Source organism: Panthera tigris, chromosome D1 (assembly GCF_018350195.1).
Source record: "Panthera tigris isolate Pti1 chromosome D1, P.tigris_Pti1_mat1.1, whole genome shotgun sequence".
NCBI lineage: Eukaryota > Metazoa > Chordata > Mammalia > Carnivora > Felidae > Panthera > Panthera tigris.
Window position 1 is genome coordinate 109,291,076 of NC_056669.1, and position 14,772 is coordinate 109,305,847.

Here is a 14,772-nt window from a genome sequence, read left to right on the forward strand (position 1 = left end):
TAAATTACAGCATATTAACATTGACACTTTGACATTTTTTTCATAGCACAGAGTGGCACATCAGTTCGGAAAGCTCTGCCTAATTCCTAAAACAATCATACACATTCTATTCTATGGACTCCACTTATTTAAGTGCTCATCTACTAAAGAACATTCAGGTTGCTTATGGATATATATTTTTTTCATTCCAAGTAATGCTTAAGTACTCTTGCATATACTTTCTGGTGCACACAGGGCCACTAAACCTGTAGGACATATATATATATATATATATATATATATATATATATATTTTTTTTTTTTTTTTTATGTTTTTATTTATTTTTGAGACACAGAGAGACAGCATGAGCGGGGGAGGGGCAGAGAGAGGGAGACAAAGAATCTGAAGCAGGCTCGACTCTGGGCTGTCAGCACGGAGCCCGACGCGGGGCTTGAACTCTAGGACTGTGGGGACGCTTAACCGACTGAGCCACCCAGGCGCCTACTGTAGGACATATTTCTAGAATTGCTGAAGCAAAGGCTATGTGCATTTAATCTGGAAGGCATTGCCTAATTTCCCTCCACGAAGTGGCACCAATGTACAGCAAACAGGAATGTCTGTGCGTGTCCTTAAAGGACGGTCCAGCCTACACCACAACAACGTCATCTCCAGCGAATCTTAACAACACTCCCAGAGGAGAAAAAGCACGCATTATAATTACCACGTTTTGGAAATAGGAAACTGAGGCCCAGAGAAGTAACTGAGTGATAGGGCCTGAAATCGATCTTAAGTTTCTAGATCTCAGCCCGGAGGCCGAACTCGGAGGGACAGGGCGGCGTCCAACTCGCACCGCTTTTTCACCAGTTCTGCTCAAGGCCGTCGCTCGCAAACCCCACGTCGACTCCCACCCGCAGCGGGAGCCTCTCGGGCGCCGGGCCGGTCGCCCAGCCCAGACGCGAGCCCTTGCCCGAAGCTCGCCTCCCTCGGACAGCAGGTGCCTCCCAGCAACCCCCTTCCCAGAGTTCTCCCTCCACCCGGCCCCGGTCGGCCGGGGCCAGGGAGGCCCCTCGTCAGGACTACATTTCAAACGGCACAACTGAACGCGGCGAAGAGAGCGCGTCCCGGCCTCTTCCCCCTACACCCTAGACACCTCAGAGCCGCGGCTGCCAGGAGTAACTACCTTTCAGGCCTCCGCGGCCTCTCCTACGCCGGCAGCGCTCGGCCTGGGGGTGAGGGGGTGGGGGGGGAAACGACCCCGGCGGCGCGGAACCCACCGCGATGCTCGGGCGCCATCTCGCGTCCGTTCCTTTGGCCGCCGGGTGGCAGCCCGGAAACTACGATTCCCACCGTGCCTAGCGCGTCCGCGCAGGCGCGGAGAGCCTCTCTCGTTTCCATGGGAACCTCGCCCTCTAGGGTCCCAGGTGCTTGACTTCTGCGGGGCGCGTGGCTGTTGTTCCCCCTCAGGTGCCCTCGCGCTAGGCTGGGTCTGCGGACAGCCGACGGGGCAGAATAGGGGGCTTGAGGGGAGGAGGCCAGGCGGCTCTGCCTCCCGGGACCAGCGCTGCCAAATTCTCGGCGTCCGGCGGTCCGCGCGCTTCCTGGGCCTGGGAGTTTGAGGCGGAGGGGCCCGGGGAGGCCCGGGTTGGCGAGGCCAGCGTCCGTCCGGCTCTGACCCGCGCAGCCCGCCTCGCTCCGCGCCAGCGCCCTGTCCCCGGCCGAAAGCCTGCGCGCCGCAGACAGGTACTACCGGGGCGCGGGTCGGGCGCGGCAGCCCGCGGGATGGGTGGCGCCGCAGGTGAGCGTGGAGGGGCGCCGGCCGGGCAAGGCAGGGAGCGCCCCCGGGGTTGAGTCCCGTGGGTCCGGGACCCGGGGCTCACCAAACGTGGCTTCAGTTCCTCCTCCGTCAAGCGGGGCTTGGGCTGGAATTCTAGGGCACCTTGCGTTCCTGTTGCAGAGCAGCCTCTAGCTCCGTGCCACGCGGGGGGGGGGGGTGGGGGGTGGGGGACAAGTCCCTTTATCTCTCTGAGACCGTTTTCCTCTATTGCAAAGTGACGAGGTTGAAGCAGATGATCTTTATGGTCTCTTCTAGAGAATATGGGATCATTACCCCCACAGTGCGCCCCGCGTGCCAGACACGGGGAGCTGGATGGTTTTGAGCGACAGTCTCAGCTCAGGATCTGGTGGCAGAGAAACTTGGGTGTGTGGTTTTGGACAAAGTTATCACATCTCTTGAGCCTCGGTTTCATCAGTTGCAAAACCAGGGGTAATCATACTGTCACCTCAAGTGTTTGAAGGTTAAATGAGATAATGCACATAAGTTTTTAGCCCTAGGCCTGCACCTAGTGAGCGTTGTCCCAAGTCCCAGCCATCATTTCCGATACTTTAAAGAACATTCTGGGGCGCCTGGGTGGCTCAGTCGGTTGAGCGTCCGACTTCGGCTCAGGTCATGACCTCTCGGTCTGTGAGTTTGAGCCCCCTCCCCCCCCCCCCCCAATCAGGCTCTGTGCTGACAGCTCAGAGCCTGGAACCTGCTTCAGATTCTGTCTCCCTCTCTCTCTGCCCATCCCCCGCTCATGCTCTGTCTCTCTCAAAAATAAACATTACCAAAAAAAGCAAGAAGTGAGCACTTACATGCTATGATGCAGAAACCGCAGAATATTGAATTATAATATTTATATACCATTTACATAAGACCAGATGGATACACACACAATTATAAGGAATACGTAAGAATCGTATACTACTCGCATTGAGTTCTAACTTTGTATTCATTGGGAAAAATCCCAACAAGCAATTTTAAGTTAGTGATAAAATGTATTATTTATTAAATCTGGGAACTCCCAGTGGCTTCACAAACAAGTTTTCATTCATCCAACGAGCATCTGTATGAGGAAGCTGCATTGTACGAATAGTTTTTGACCACGGATTATGTACCTGATACTGTGTGGTGTGGTCTGAAGGAGCCAGAGATGTGTGAGATGATCTTTGCCCTCAAGAAAACAGAGTCTGGAGGGAAGATCGACTATGCACCCCAAACACGTAACACAAGAGGAACGTGACACATCATGAGAGAGATACAGGTGTCTGCTGAGGACATTCAGAGGCCGGAGACACCACTGCTAAGTGGCTGTGTCCTGAGAGCAGCAAGGAGCAGACGGCATTTCAGCGGGGCCTTGAGGGATGTAGACAATGTGGATGTGCCAAGGAGTGGGGAAAAGACACTGTGGGCACTCCCCACCCCCAGCAGCCCCGAGAATGGGGGAGAAATGTCTGGAGCCCCATCTAGATGTGAACTCTTAGAGAGCAGGGACTGGATTTTGGTCAGTGTTTTACTGCCAGCACAGCACACACGTGTAGGAAATATTAGTGGAGGAACCGGGGCTCTGAGTCTTGGCGAGACAAGGTCTTATCCTGAGACCCTTGTGCTAAGCTTACACGCTGTCTTACAGACACCCCGGGAAGGGAAGAACGTGATCGGCAGGCGTTTGGGGGGCCATATCATTGGCATGTCTAGTGCAGTGACTAGGAGTCAAGTGAATAGGTGGATGGGTCGGAGGGTTCGTGAGCCTCCTTCCCCGGAAGTGAGCTGAACTACCACAAGGGGAGGAAACTACAGCGCAGGATTATGAAGCAGTCTCGAGGGCCAGTGATGGATACTTTGGTCTCGTGGCATTTGTGGCTGTTCTTGGCTCTCCTCTGTCTGCGGCCCACTCCTCCCCAGAGGAATGTCTCTCCCGTCTGTGACCCACCTGGGAGCGGAAACTGTGTCCCCCATGCCAACAGATTGCCAAGGCCTGTAGCCCCCGCAGAGGAAGGAAGTTGGCTTCGGTGGCGCCATCTTCAGGCTGACTTCAGGGCCGTGCCCTTGTAGCCCTGAAGGGGACCACCTAGAACAGCTGTCCAAAGACCCGGGAAAGGGAGAACCACCTCAGCACTTGGGACAGAGGTGTCGCCTGAGGACGGCAAAGCAGAGAATATTGAGAGGAGAGTGGCTTGAGGACAGGGCAGACCCTCCCAGGTCCTGTTTAGGCTCCCCTCTGGGGTCCTTTTGTTGCTCACAGAGCGTGAAATCATCCTCGGATTGAAGAAACTGGGGGAGGGTTAAGTGGGTTCAACCAAAGAAGGGATGGGGCACGACTGATGGACTGTTTTGTCCCTAGATGGGGGATGGCGCCGGACTCTTCTGGAGGGACCCAGAACCGGCTGTTCTTTCATCTTCCCGGCAGCCCGCACGTCCACTCTGGAGTCCTGCTCGTCCAGTTTGCTCCCACTCCAGTGGCTGCGGGTAAGTGCCCACTGGGCATCGGGATTCCCGAGTAGCCAAGTGCCACGCGAAGCTTTGGCAACTCAGGGCCTGGCGTCTGAGAGGAGGTCACCACAGCCGAGTGCCTGCCCCGGAGGCCTACGTCAGCCTGCTTCAGGGGCGTGCCGGTCCTTTACAATTCACAACGGCCAGAAAGTCTTACATCATGACCTTGACTTTTCCACCTGAGAGATCTGAGTTTTAGGGTTATAGACCAAAGAGCCAGACGGTGGCATTGAGACCGGCGATCTTTCCGCTCCGGCACCGAAGGGGTGCCATCTGCCTACCGGCAGGGCCGTAGTCGTAGGCTGACCTGAAAGCAGACCCGTACGCCCCTTCCTTCTCATTTCAGTCAGAATTTCCTACCCCTTTGCCTCAGTTTTCCAGTCTGGCCCAGCTGTTCTCAGACACATTTGGCCAGAGTCTCACTCTCGTACCCGCACTAGACTCTGACTTGTTCCCATGGCGGCATGTCGCATCAGGGAGCCGCTGCCCCTTCTCCTGCTCTGCAGCTGCCTGGACCGCTGGCACACCAGAGGGGATTCTGGGTCTGGGTTGGAGAACCGAGAATACAAAGCTGTCCTCCCACTGGGTGGGGAGGCGAGTTGGCGAAGTTTGCCCGGTGAGCTTCCCTGGCCTGGGTACAGATGCCACACTGGCGCGACCCGCAGAAGCTCGGCGAGCCTCGGGGGTGAAGATGGAGAGGGAGGTGTGGCAGAAAGGGGCTGATGGAAGAAGACCCGGATAAAAGCAAGGGCCACATGCTGGCCTCGCTCAAGTCAGACATAATCGTGGGGGAGAGCGACAGATTGGGTGAAGGAGGGTGCCCCTAAAGGCCGGGGAGACAGAGCTCATTATACGTACCCCCCCCCCATAAGTTATGTGGCCCGGGAAGGCTTGGAACTGGGCGGAAGTGTCCAGAACAGCAGCTGCCTGTCTATCCCAGCAGTACACACGGCTGTGCAGCTCGTTTCTTCATTTGGTGGGCTTCCTCCACGGCCTGTGGCATTAACTACATTCATTATGTCGTGCAACCCTCCTCACTAGCCATTTCCAGAACTTTTTCATTAAACATCCCATCCACCCTGGCAATCTCTATTCTGCTTTCTATCTCCATGCATTTGCTCATCCACCTCATGCAAGTGGAATCAGTCAATAGTCATTTTATGTGTGGCTTATGACCCTTAGCCTAATATCTTCAAGATTCATCTATTTTTCTAGCATGGGTCAGAATGTCATTCCTTTTTAAGGCCGAATAACATCCTGCTGCATGGATAGACGACATTTTGCTTAGGCTTTCACCTGTTGATGGACATAGGGGTTGTTCCCATCTTCTGGCCGTTGGGATGATGATGCCGTGAACATGGCTCTGGATGATGCCGTGAACACGGCTGCACAAACATCTGTTTGAGTCCCTGCTTTGATTCTTTAGCGCGTACCTAGAAGTAGGGTTGCTGGATCATATGGTGAAGTCTGTGTTCAGCTTCCTGAGGAGTCGCCAAACTGTTTTCACAGCGGCCAAGAAATTTCACGATGATGCAGTATTATTATCTAGATTGCCTACCATAATTATATTTCCCCAAATAGCGCTAAATTTTCCATTACAGCTTAAAAAAAAAAAAAGTTTCAAGATCCAATCAGGGATCACAGTCTGCGTTTAGTTGTCATGTCTCTTGATTCTTCTTTGATCTAGAATAGTGTTCCTTCCTATTTGTTTTTCATGACACTGCCATTTTTGCAGAATCCAGCCCAGTTGTCTTATAGAATATCCTCCAATTTGAATTTGCCTGAATGTTTCCTTGCAGTTAGAGTCAGATTAAACCTTTCTGCAAGAATACTGTATGAGCAGTAAGTTCTCTCTGTTTCATTACTTCAACCATTTAATGTTGCCCGATCTCATTATTGCTGATGTTGAATTTGGTTGCTGGTTAAGATGTCATCTGCTAGATCTTTCCATTGTCCAGGAACCCTTTCCCTTTGTAGTCATGAGCTGTATGGTAAGGTGAAGTTGTGTGAATATCCTGTCCCCAACACTCTGTCAATCATTGGTTTTAGTATCAAGGAATGATCTTGGCCTAAATTATTATTTCATTGTGTGTTTTTAAATTATATCATTCCTTCTACATTTGTTATATGTTTTGTATAATCTCTTATTCTGAGGCACCTGGGTGGCTCAGTCAGTTAAGCACCCAGCTCTTGATTTCAGCTCTGGTCATGATCTAATGATTCATGAGATCAAGCCACACGTTGAGATCTGCACTGATCGTGTGGAATTTGCTTGGGATTCTCTCTCTCTTCCTCTCTCTCTCTCTCTCTCTCTCTCTGCACTGTCCTTCTCAAAATGAATAAATAAACTTAAAGAAAAAAAAAGAAAAAAAGTCAGCGGAAACATAATCATGAGATGATACCAATGTTGAAATTAGCGTACAAGGACTGCAAAGTAGTTACTATAAATATGACTAAGGACTTGAAGGAAAATATAGTGGTCTTAATTGGGAGTCTTAACAGAGTAATTAAAACTGTAAAGAATTGGGGCCCCTGCGTGGCTCAGTGGGTTAAGCGTCCAAGTTTGGCTCAGGTCATGATCTCGCAGTCCTTGAGTTCAAGCCCCGCGTCAGGCTCTGTGCTGACATGACAGCTCAGAGCCTGCTTCTTCAGAGATGTCTCCTTCTCTCTCTGATTCTCTCTCTCTCTCTCTCTCTCAAAATAAATAAACATTAAAAAAATACAACTGTAAAGAACCAAATAGATTGAAAATCCATTGGAGTGGCTTACCAAAAGATTGAAGAAGGCTTGGAAGAAGAATAGGCTGTGAGTTTAAGGACAAGTCTGGAGAAATGATCTCATCTGAAAATCAGAAACAAAAGGACCGAATAGAAATTAACAATGCCCAAGCGATCTATAGGACCATCTCAAGCAGTCTAACGTATGTGTCTGGAGTTCCAGAAAGAGAGGAGAGAGAGGATGGGACAGAAAAATATATGTATTTGAAGACATAATGGTAAGAAAAAAAAAAAATGTGAAATTTGATGAGAGACATTCACTTACAGATTCAAGAAGCTTGGCAAGCCACAAACAGGATGAGCAAAGGAAAATCACACCTGGAGTAAGCATGTCATAGTCCAAGTGCTGAAAACCAGAGGTAAAGAAAACATTTTGAAAGCAGGTAGGTTCCATATCGGGGAACAGTGATGTGGAAGAGTGGAGGACAGAGACAGTGAGCTCACACTCTGAAGTGCTGACAAAGAAGACAATCTAGAATTCTGTAGCCAATGAAAATACCTTGCAGTAGGAGAGACAGGTAAAGACATTTTATGAAAAATGATAGAGGATGGGGCTCCCGGGTGGCTCGGTCAGTGAAGCAGCCGACTCCTGATTTGGGCTCAGGTCATGATCTCGTGGTTTGTGAGTTCAAAACCTGCACTGGGCTCTGTGCTGGCAGCGTGGAGCCTGCTTGGGATTCTCTCTCCCTCTCTTTCGGCCCCTTCCCCACTCTCTCCCTCTCTCAAAATAAGTAAATAAATAAACATGTACATACATACACACATACATAAAACTTCAAAAGAAAAAGAGCGACAGAGAAGAGACTTTGCTGCCGGCAGGCCTGCGCTCCGAGAAATGCTAAAGGGCGTTCTTCAGTCTGAAAGGAAATTTGGGAACTTGGACCCATAGGAAGGAATGAAGCACCACAGAAATGGTAAAAGTTGGGTAAATTTAAAAGCATTACTTTTTTGTTTTCTCAATTTCCACAAAAGACCAGTATCTATTTACAGCAAAAGTAATATTATCATAAGATACAGTTTATGACCTATGGAGGAATAAAATATAATAGTAGAAATAATGGGAGAGCAAATAAACTTATATTGTTGTAAGGCTCTAATATCTGTGAAATGTGAAGTTCAAGTAGATTGTGATCAACTAGTGATGTGTACTATAATTTCTTTTTTTTTAATATTTATTCTTGAGAGAGAGAGCGAGTGAGTGAGCACAAGCTGGGGAGGGACAGAGAGAGAAGGAGACACAGAATCCAAAGCAGGCTCCAGGCTCTGAGCTGTCAGCACAGAGCCCGACGCAGGGCTCGAACTCACGAACTGTGAGATCATGACCTGAGCCGAAGTTGGATGCTCAACCTACTGAGCCACCCAGGCGCCCCTACATACTATAATTTCTAAGGCAACCATTAAAAAATAATAAAAAGAGATCTAGCTAAAAAGCAAAAAAGGAAGTAAAATATAATATTAATGATAGTTAAATCCTGACTATTGAATTATAATATGTAAATATGGTATTAATTATATTCAGTTCCTCAGAAGAAGGCAGGAAGAGATGAACTGAGGAATTAAAGGACACATAGAAAAAAAGCAGTAAGGTGACAGACCTTGCTCTGTTTCTCCAAATTCATATGATGAAATCCTCACTTCCAGCACCTCAGAATGCGACTGTATTTGGAGCTAGAGCCCCTGCAGAGATACTAAGTTAAAATGAGGTCATTCGGCTGGACCCTAATCCAGTATGACTGGTGTCCTTACAAGAAGAGATTCGGGTACAGACACATACAGAAGGAAAAGAACGTGAAGACGCAGGGAGAAGTCAGCCGTCGACCAGACAAGGAGAGAGGCCTGGAACAGATCCTTCTCTCACAGCCCTCAGAAGGAACCAGTTCTGTCAACGCCTTGATCTCAGACTTCTAGCTTCCAAAACTGTGAGAAAAGAAATCTCTGTTGTTGAAGCCACCCAATCTGTGGTACTTTGTTACGGTGGCCCCAGCAGACTAAACCCAGACTAACACAGACTAAACCTAGACCTAAACCCAGCTGTATGAATAATTCCAGTAAATGTAAATATTCCAGTTAAAACACAGAGCTTGTCAAGACCCCACTATACAATAGGTAAAAGAGAGAGAATTTCTCTACAGACACGGAAAGTAAAAGGATGAAAACAGATACGCTAGGCACTTAGAAAGCACACGAAGCTGGTACAGCTACATTCGTATCAGGCCAGGTTAACGTCCAGACAAGGAGAATTAGAGATAAAGAGAGGCATTTCGTAATCCGAAAAGGACCCACTGAACAGGAAGCTGTAACCCTAAATGGATATGCACCTGATAGCAGAGCTACAAAAAAACTGAAGTAAAAACTGACAGAACTAAGGGGGAAAAAAGGCAAATGCGTAATCACAGAGATTGGAAAACTCTTCGTTGGTAATTGATAAGTGATTAACTAGACAAAAAAAGCAATAGGACATAGAAAGTCTGAGCGGGACGACCAACTTGACGGAGCCGACATGGTATGTATCTGCGGGAACTCTATCCCATGATATTGCAGGACCGCAGTGTTTGGAGGCACGCATAGAGCGCTCCCTGAAATAGATCGTATCCTCGGCACGAAACAAACTGCGAAAGATGAAAATCTCACAGAATATGCTCTCTTAAATCAGAAAGAAATAATAATATATCTGGAAAACCCCAAATGTTTAAAAATTAAAGAATATATTTCTAGGGGTGCCTGGTTGGCTCAGTTGGTGGGACCTGCAACTCTTGTTCTCTGGGTCATGAGTTCAGGCCCCACCTTGTGTAGAGATTACTTAAAAATAAAATCTTAAAACAAAACATACATATATATATATATATATATATATATATATATGATTCATGAGTCAAGGAAGAAAACACAATGAAGGCAAAATATCTCAAACTGAACAAAAGCACAGCGTATCAGAATTTGTGTAGTGTAGCTGAGAGAAGTGCTTTAGAGGGAAATTGAGAGCTTTAAATCCGAAAAAGAGAAAGCTTTAAAATCAGTATTCTATGATTCTACCCTAAGAAGCTGGAAGAAGTTTGGCAGGTTTTCCCAAAAGTTAAATATTTTTACCATACGACCCAGCAATTCTACTCCTAAATATATACCCAAGAGAACTGAAAACATATATTTATACAAAAACCAGTACACAAATGTTTATAGATGCATTAGTCCTATAGTCAAAAAGTCGAAACAAAGAGCAAAAGAAAATAAGCAAAAAAAAAAAAAACAAAAAAACAAAAAAACAAGTTAAATCCCCAAAAATGAGTAATGAGAGCAGGAATTAGTGAAATGGAAATACATAAAGAACAGAGAAAGTTAGCAAAACCAAAAGTTGGTTCTTTGAAAAAAATCAGTGAAATTGATAAACCGCTAGCAAGATGGATTAAGAAAAAAAAGAGGGAAAATGCAAATTACCAATTATCAAGAACAAAAGGGTGAAAGAGAGCAAAGGAGAGTAAGGAAACTTTCAGGCTGATCCAATATTCTAGATCTTAATTGGGTTGATGGTTACCCCAGTGTATACATTTACCAAAACTGTATGCTTAAAATCTGTAGATAAATTATATTTCAATAAAGTGAAAAAAATTTATGAATTCTAGGGGCGCCTGGCTGGCTCAGGAGGTAGAGGTCCCAATTCTTGATCTCGGAGTCATGATTTTAAGCCCCACATTGGGTGTAGAGCTTACTTAACAGCGACAAGAACAACAACAAAATTCTGCATACTGTTATCTCCAGTTCAGATCTGACATTTCTGGATTTTTCCTCACCTCCCTTCAGTCCATATTTTTTATCTCCCTTTTTTCACAGTGTAATCTCTGATTTCCAACATCTATATATTTATTCATTTTTTTGTATCTTTCATACAAAAACAACAGTTTTAGAATTCCTACGCTGATATTATCAACAACAAACCAATTAAGTAAAGCTCAAGTGTTTTTTGTTTTTGTTTTTTGTAGTCCTTAGGAAGTCCATGAACTGTATTGAACATTTATTTGAATTCTTGTGTTATTTTTTCTGTACAATTATGTTACCATTCATTTCTGGTTTACTCCTCCTGTGTTTCTTTTTTCAGATAGATATCTTATTTTCTTATTTTCCCTTCTTTCTTACACAAAGGTAGCATACTACATATTTGGCAATCTATCATGGAAATCACTCTGTATCAGCTAATGAAAATCTTTTTTTTTTTTTTTAATAGCTACACAGTATTGCACTGATGGGTTTATTTAATCAGCTTCCATGGAACGTGGGTGCTTTCCAACATTCTGCCGTTACAAATAATGCCACAGTGAATAAGCTTGTGCATACGTTGCTATAGGTCTGTGGAAGTGCATCTTCGGGAGAAATTCCTAGAAATAGCATTTCTGGGTCAGAGGGTAAATGCCATTCTGTCTCATTAGCACCACCAAATTCCTCTCTCTGGGAGGCTGGGCCAATTTTATGCTCTTACAAGTTTCCCCTCAGCTTGCCAACTGAGATATACTGTCCAAGTTTTTTAGTTTTTGCCAATCTTATTTAAAGGTGGGAATCTTGGGATGCCTGGGTGGCTCAGTAGTAGGTTGAGCGTCTGACTTTGGCTCAGGTCATGATTTCGCAGTTCGTGGGTTCGAGCCCCACATCCGGCTCTGCGCTTACAGTGCGGAGCCTGCTTGGGATTCTCTGTCTCCCTCTTTATCTGCCTCTCCCCTGCTAGCTCTTTCTCTCTCTCTCTCTCAAAAAAAAAAAAAAAAAAAAAAAAGTGGGCATCTTGTCATATATTTAAGGGTAGACTAGAAACTCTTTAAGGCTCAGAACCCAAGGTGCGGACTTCACATACTGCTCACGCTAACAGGTGCCCCTGCCCTGTACTTGTTACATGAGTAAAGGAAAAAACCGGTCGGACCTCTACCGGACTCATCATGTTGGGACTGTTGTGAAGCCGGTCACCATGACAGTTGACTCATGTCCCAGTGTGGGCAGTGCCAGACGCCTGGCTGGGAGCTAGTGAAAAAGAAGAGGAGACGGGTCTCCCCCCCCTGCCAACACTCCCCCTCCCCCCCAGAACAGGTAGAAGACCCTTCTCTCCCCGTGGAACGTAGTAAGAGTACAGCTTTATGAGTCCAGAGATATCCACAGAGCCATTGCAATGCATGACACAATGCCCCCTTTACCCTAGTAGAATTGTCTCTAGTATTTTTTTTTTTTAATGTTTGTTTATCATTGAGGAGGGGGAGGGGGAGAGAGGGAGGGAGACACAGAATCCAAATCAGGCTCCAGGCTCTGAGCTGTCAGCACAGAGCCCGATGCGTGGCTCAGATCCACGATTGGAACCGTGAGATCATGACCTGAGCTGAAGTTGGATGCTTAACTGACTGAGCCACCCAGGCGCCCCTCTAGTATTTATACTATTTGTTAACTATGTCGGCACGAACATGGTAAGACTTTTTTTTTCCTTCTTTTTTTTTTTTTAAGTGTATTTATTTGAGAGAAAGAGTGCAAGTGGGAAAGGGGCAGAGAGACGGAGAGACAGAATCCCAAGTGGTCTCCGCACTATCAGTGCAGAGCCCAATGCAGGGCTCGAACTCACAAACTATCAGATCTGAGCCAAGATCAAGAATTGGGTGCTCAACCAACTGAGCCACCCAGGCGCCCCGAGATTTTTTTCTTATTGATTGATTAAATAGGTAAGACAGCTGCAGAGTTCAAAATTCAAAAGTACTGTCAATGAAGATTTCCCTTCATTCCCTATTTCCAACCCACCAAATTACCTTCCTCTCAAAGGTAACTAATGGCATCAATTTCCTAGGTGTCCTTTCAGAGATATTTATGCACAATACAAGTGAATACACACATCTTTACCCAAATAGTAGCCTGTTCTATAAATCCTTTTTTTCCCCATTTCACCTTCTTCACATATATATTTTTTTAAAATTGATTTGAATCCTCAGCAGCTTTTTTTTTTAAGTTTACTTATTTTTGAGACAGAGAGAGACAGAGCATGAGTGGGGGAGGGGCAGACACAGAATCGGAAGCAGGCTCCAGGCTCTGAGCTGTCAGCCCAGAGCCCAACGCGGGGCTCGAACTCACAGACAGCGAGATCATGGCCTGAGCTGAAGTCAGATGCTTAACCGACTGAGCCACCCAGGTGCCCCTCTTCACATATATTTTAGATTTCATTCTATTCTACACCAAAACATGCAGAGCTTGCTTGAACTTTTTCACAGTACAGTGTCCTTCGTATACTGTAACTTACTTTACCGGTACCTTAGTGATAGACATTTAGGCTGTTTATAGTCTTTGCTATTACAAATGGTAAGATAAGAAATAACCTTATGTATGTTCTTTTAGACATACAAGTGTGTCGGTAGGATAAATTTCTAGATGTGGACCAAAAGGGATATGTGCATTTGTAATTTTGACAAATAGTGCCCATTTGGCGTCCTTGGAGCTGTACCAGTTTACATCCCAGCAGGGTGGGACTGTGGGGGAGGATCCTGGGCTGCCATCCCCCTGAGAGCATGTGGGAGGCCGGCGGGGGGGGGGGGTGTAGCCAGATGGCCCTTTGCACTCTGTATGGGATGATCATCTCTGCCCTGCACCTAAGCGGACCTCGGATGAGCGCTCTGTGGGCAGGCCCAGTGGAGGCACAGGCTTCGAAACGGGAAGTGAAACAGAGCCCGCTTTGACAGCTTCTGAAGTTTGACAGCTCTGATGCCCTCCGTGCTGAGCAGGCTCTAGAAAAAGACGGCCCCTGCCATCAAGGCCGCACAACCCCCAGGAGAAACGACTTAGACAGGGACCAGATTTCATTCGTCCGGCACATAAACAATCCTCACAGGCTGGACAGGACCAACAGCCCAAACAGGAGGCATGAGTACCTACTACGTAGCCAACCCTGGGCTCGACACACAGCACCAGGATGAGGCAGTCTCTAGCGGAGGCAGTGAGATGTATTGTGGCAATGAGACGTGCCCTCATAAAATATAAACAGAGAAATCCTTAACTCCTCTTGGGGAAGGCTGCCCCGAGAAGCGGCATGTGGTCAAGGGCAGGAGTTGCAGGTCTGGAAGCCAGCAGAACCTCTCCGCGAGGTGGAGGCATCTGCCCCAGAGGAGGTTTCTGGGAAGTGCCTTTTCCTTCAAGAGACTAAGGACCACAGCAGAGCTCAGGAAGGACCCGGGACCCTGTCCACCTTCCGTCCTCCCTGCTCGTTCTGAAATACTTAGCTACGGGGCCGTCTTCGGGAAGTCCGCGTGCACTCCTGTCCCGTGGCTCTGTTCGCATTAGCTCCAGGCCCCCCTCTCCCACCAGGAAGCCCTCGGAGCTGAGGCACCGGAGCTCCAGCCGTCCGCATCTGCCATGACTGGCACGGAGTTGTTTTCTAGTGTAGCACTCGGCTGAACGAACTATGGAGAACACAGGCCGTCATGTTGACGATCCCGTAAGTCCTGGAGGTGGAGCTGACCCCAAGCCACGTCAAGCTGCCACTGCTGTGGCCTCATTCCACCTCTAGACCCTTTCGGAGACATGTTCCTTTCCCGGATTTACTTGAGTTTCTTGGCAAATTAGCTCCTTAAGCCTGACGTTACCGGTGCGTTTGTCTGAGTTTGAGGGTGGAAAAATGCCGCCACACCTGAGTCACTAGAGAATGAATCAGTGTGGCCTTCATCGGTGGGTGTGGCACTGGTCGTCACTGTGGCAGCTGGGGA

The 14,772-nt window shown here is 47.4% G+C and overlaps 1 long non-coding RNA gene across 1 annotated transcript; it reads left to right on the top strand.

The window, feature by feature from the left end:
• Window positions 1–1,387: 1,387 nt before the first annotated feature.
• LOC122231139 lies at window positions 1,388–7,646 on the top strand. Its single transcript, XR_006208295.1, has 3 exons — window positions 1,388–1,720; window positions 4,141–4,265; window positions 7,334–7,646. It is a non-coding gene; the product is annotated as an uncharacterized LOC122231139 (long non-coding RNA).
• The last annotated feature ends 7,126 nt before the right edge of the window (window positions 7,647–14,772 follow it).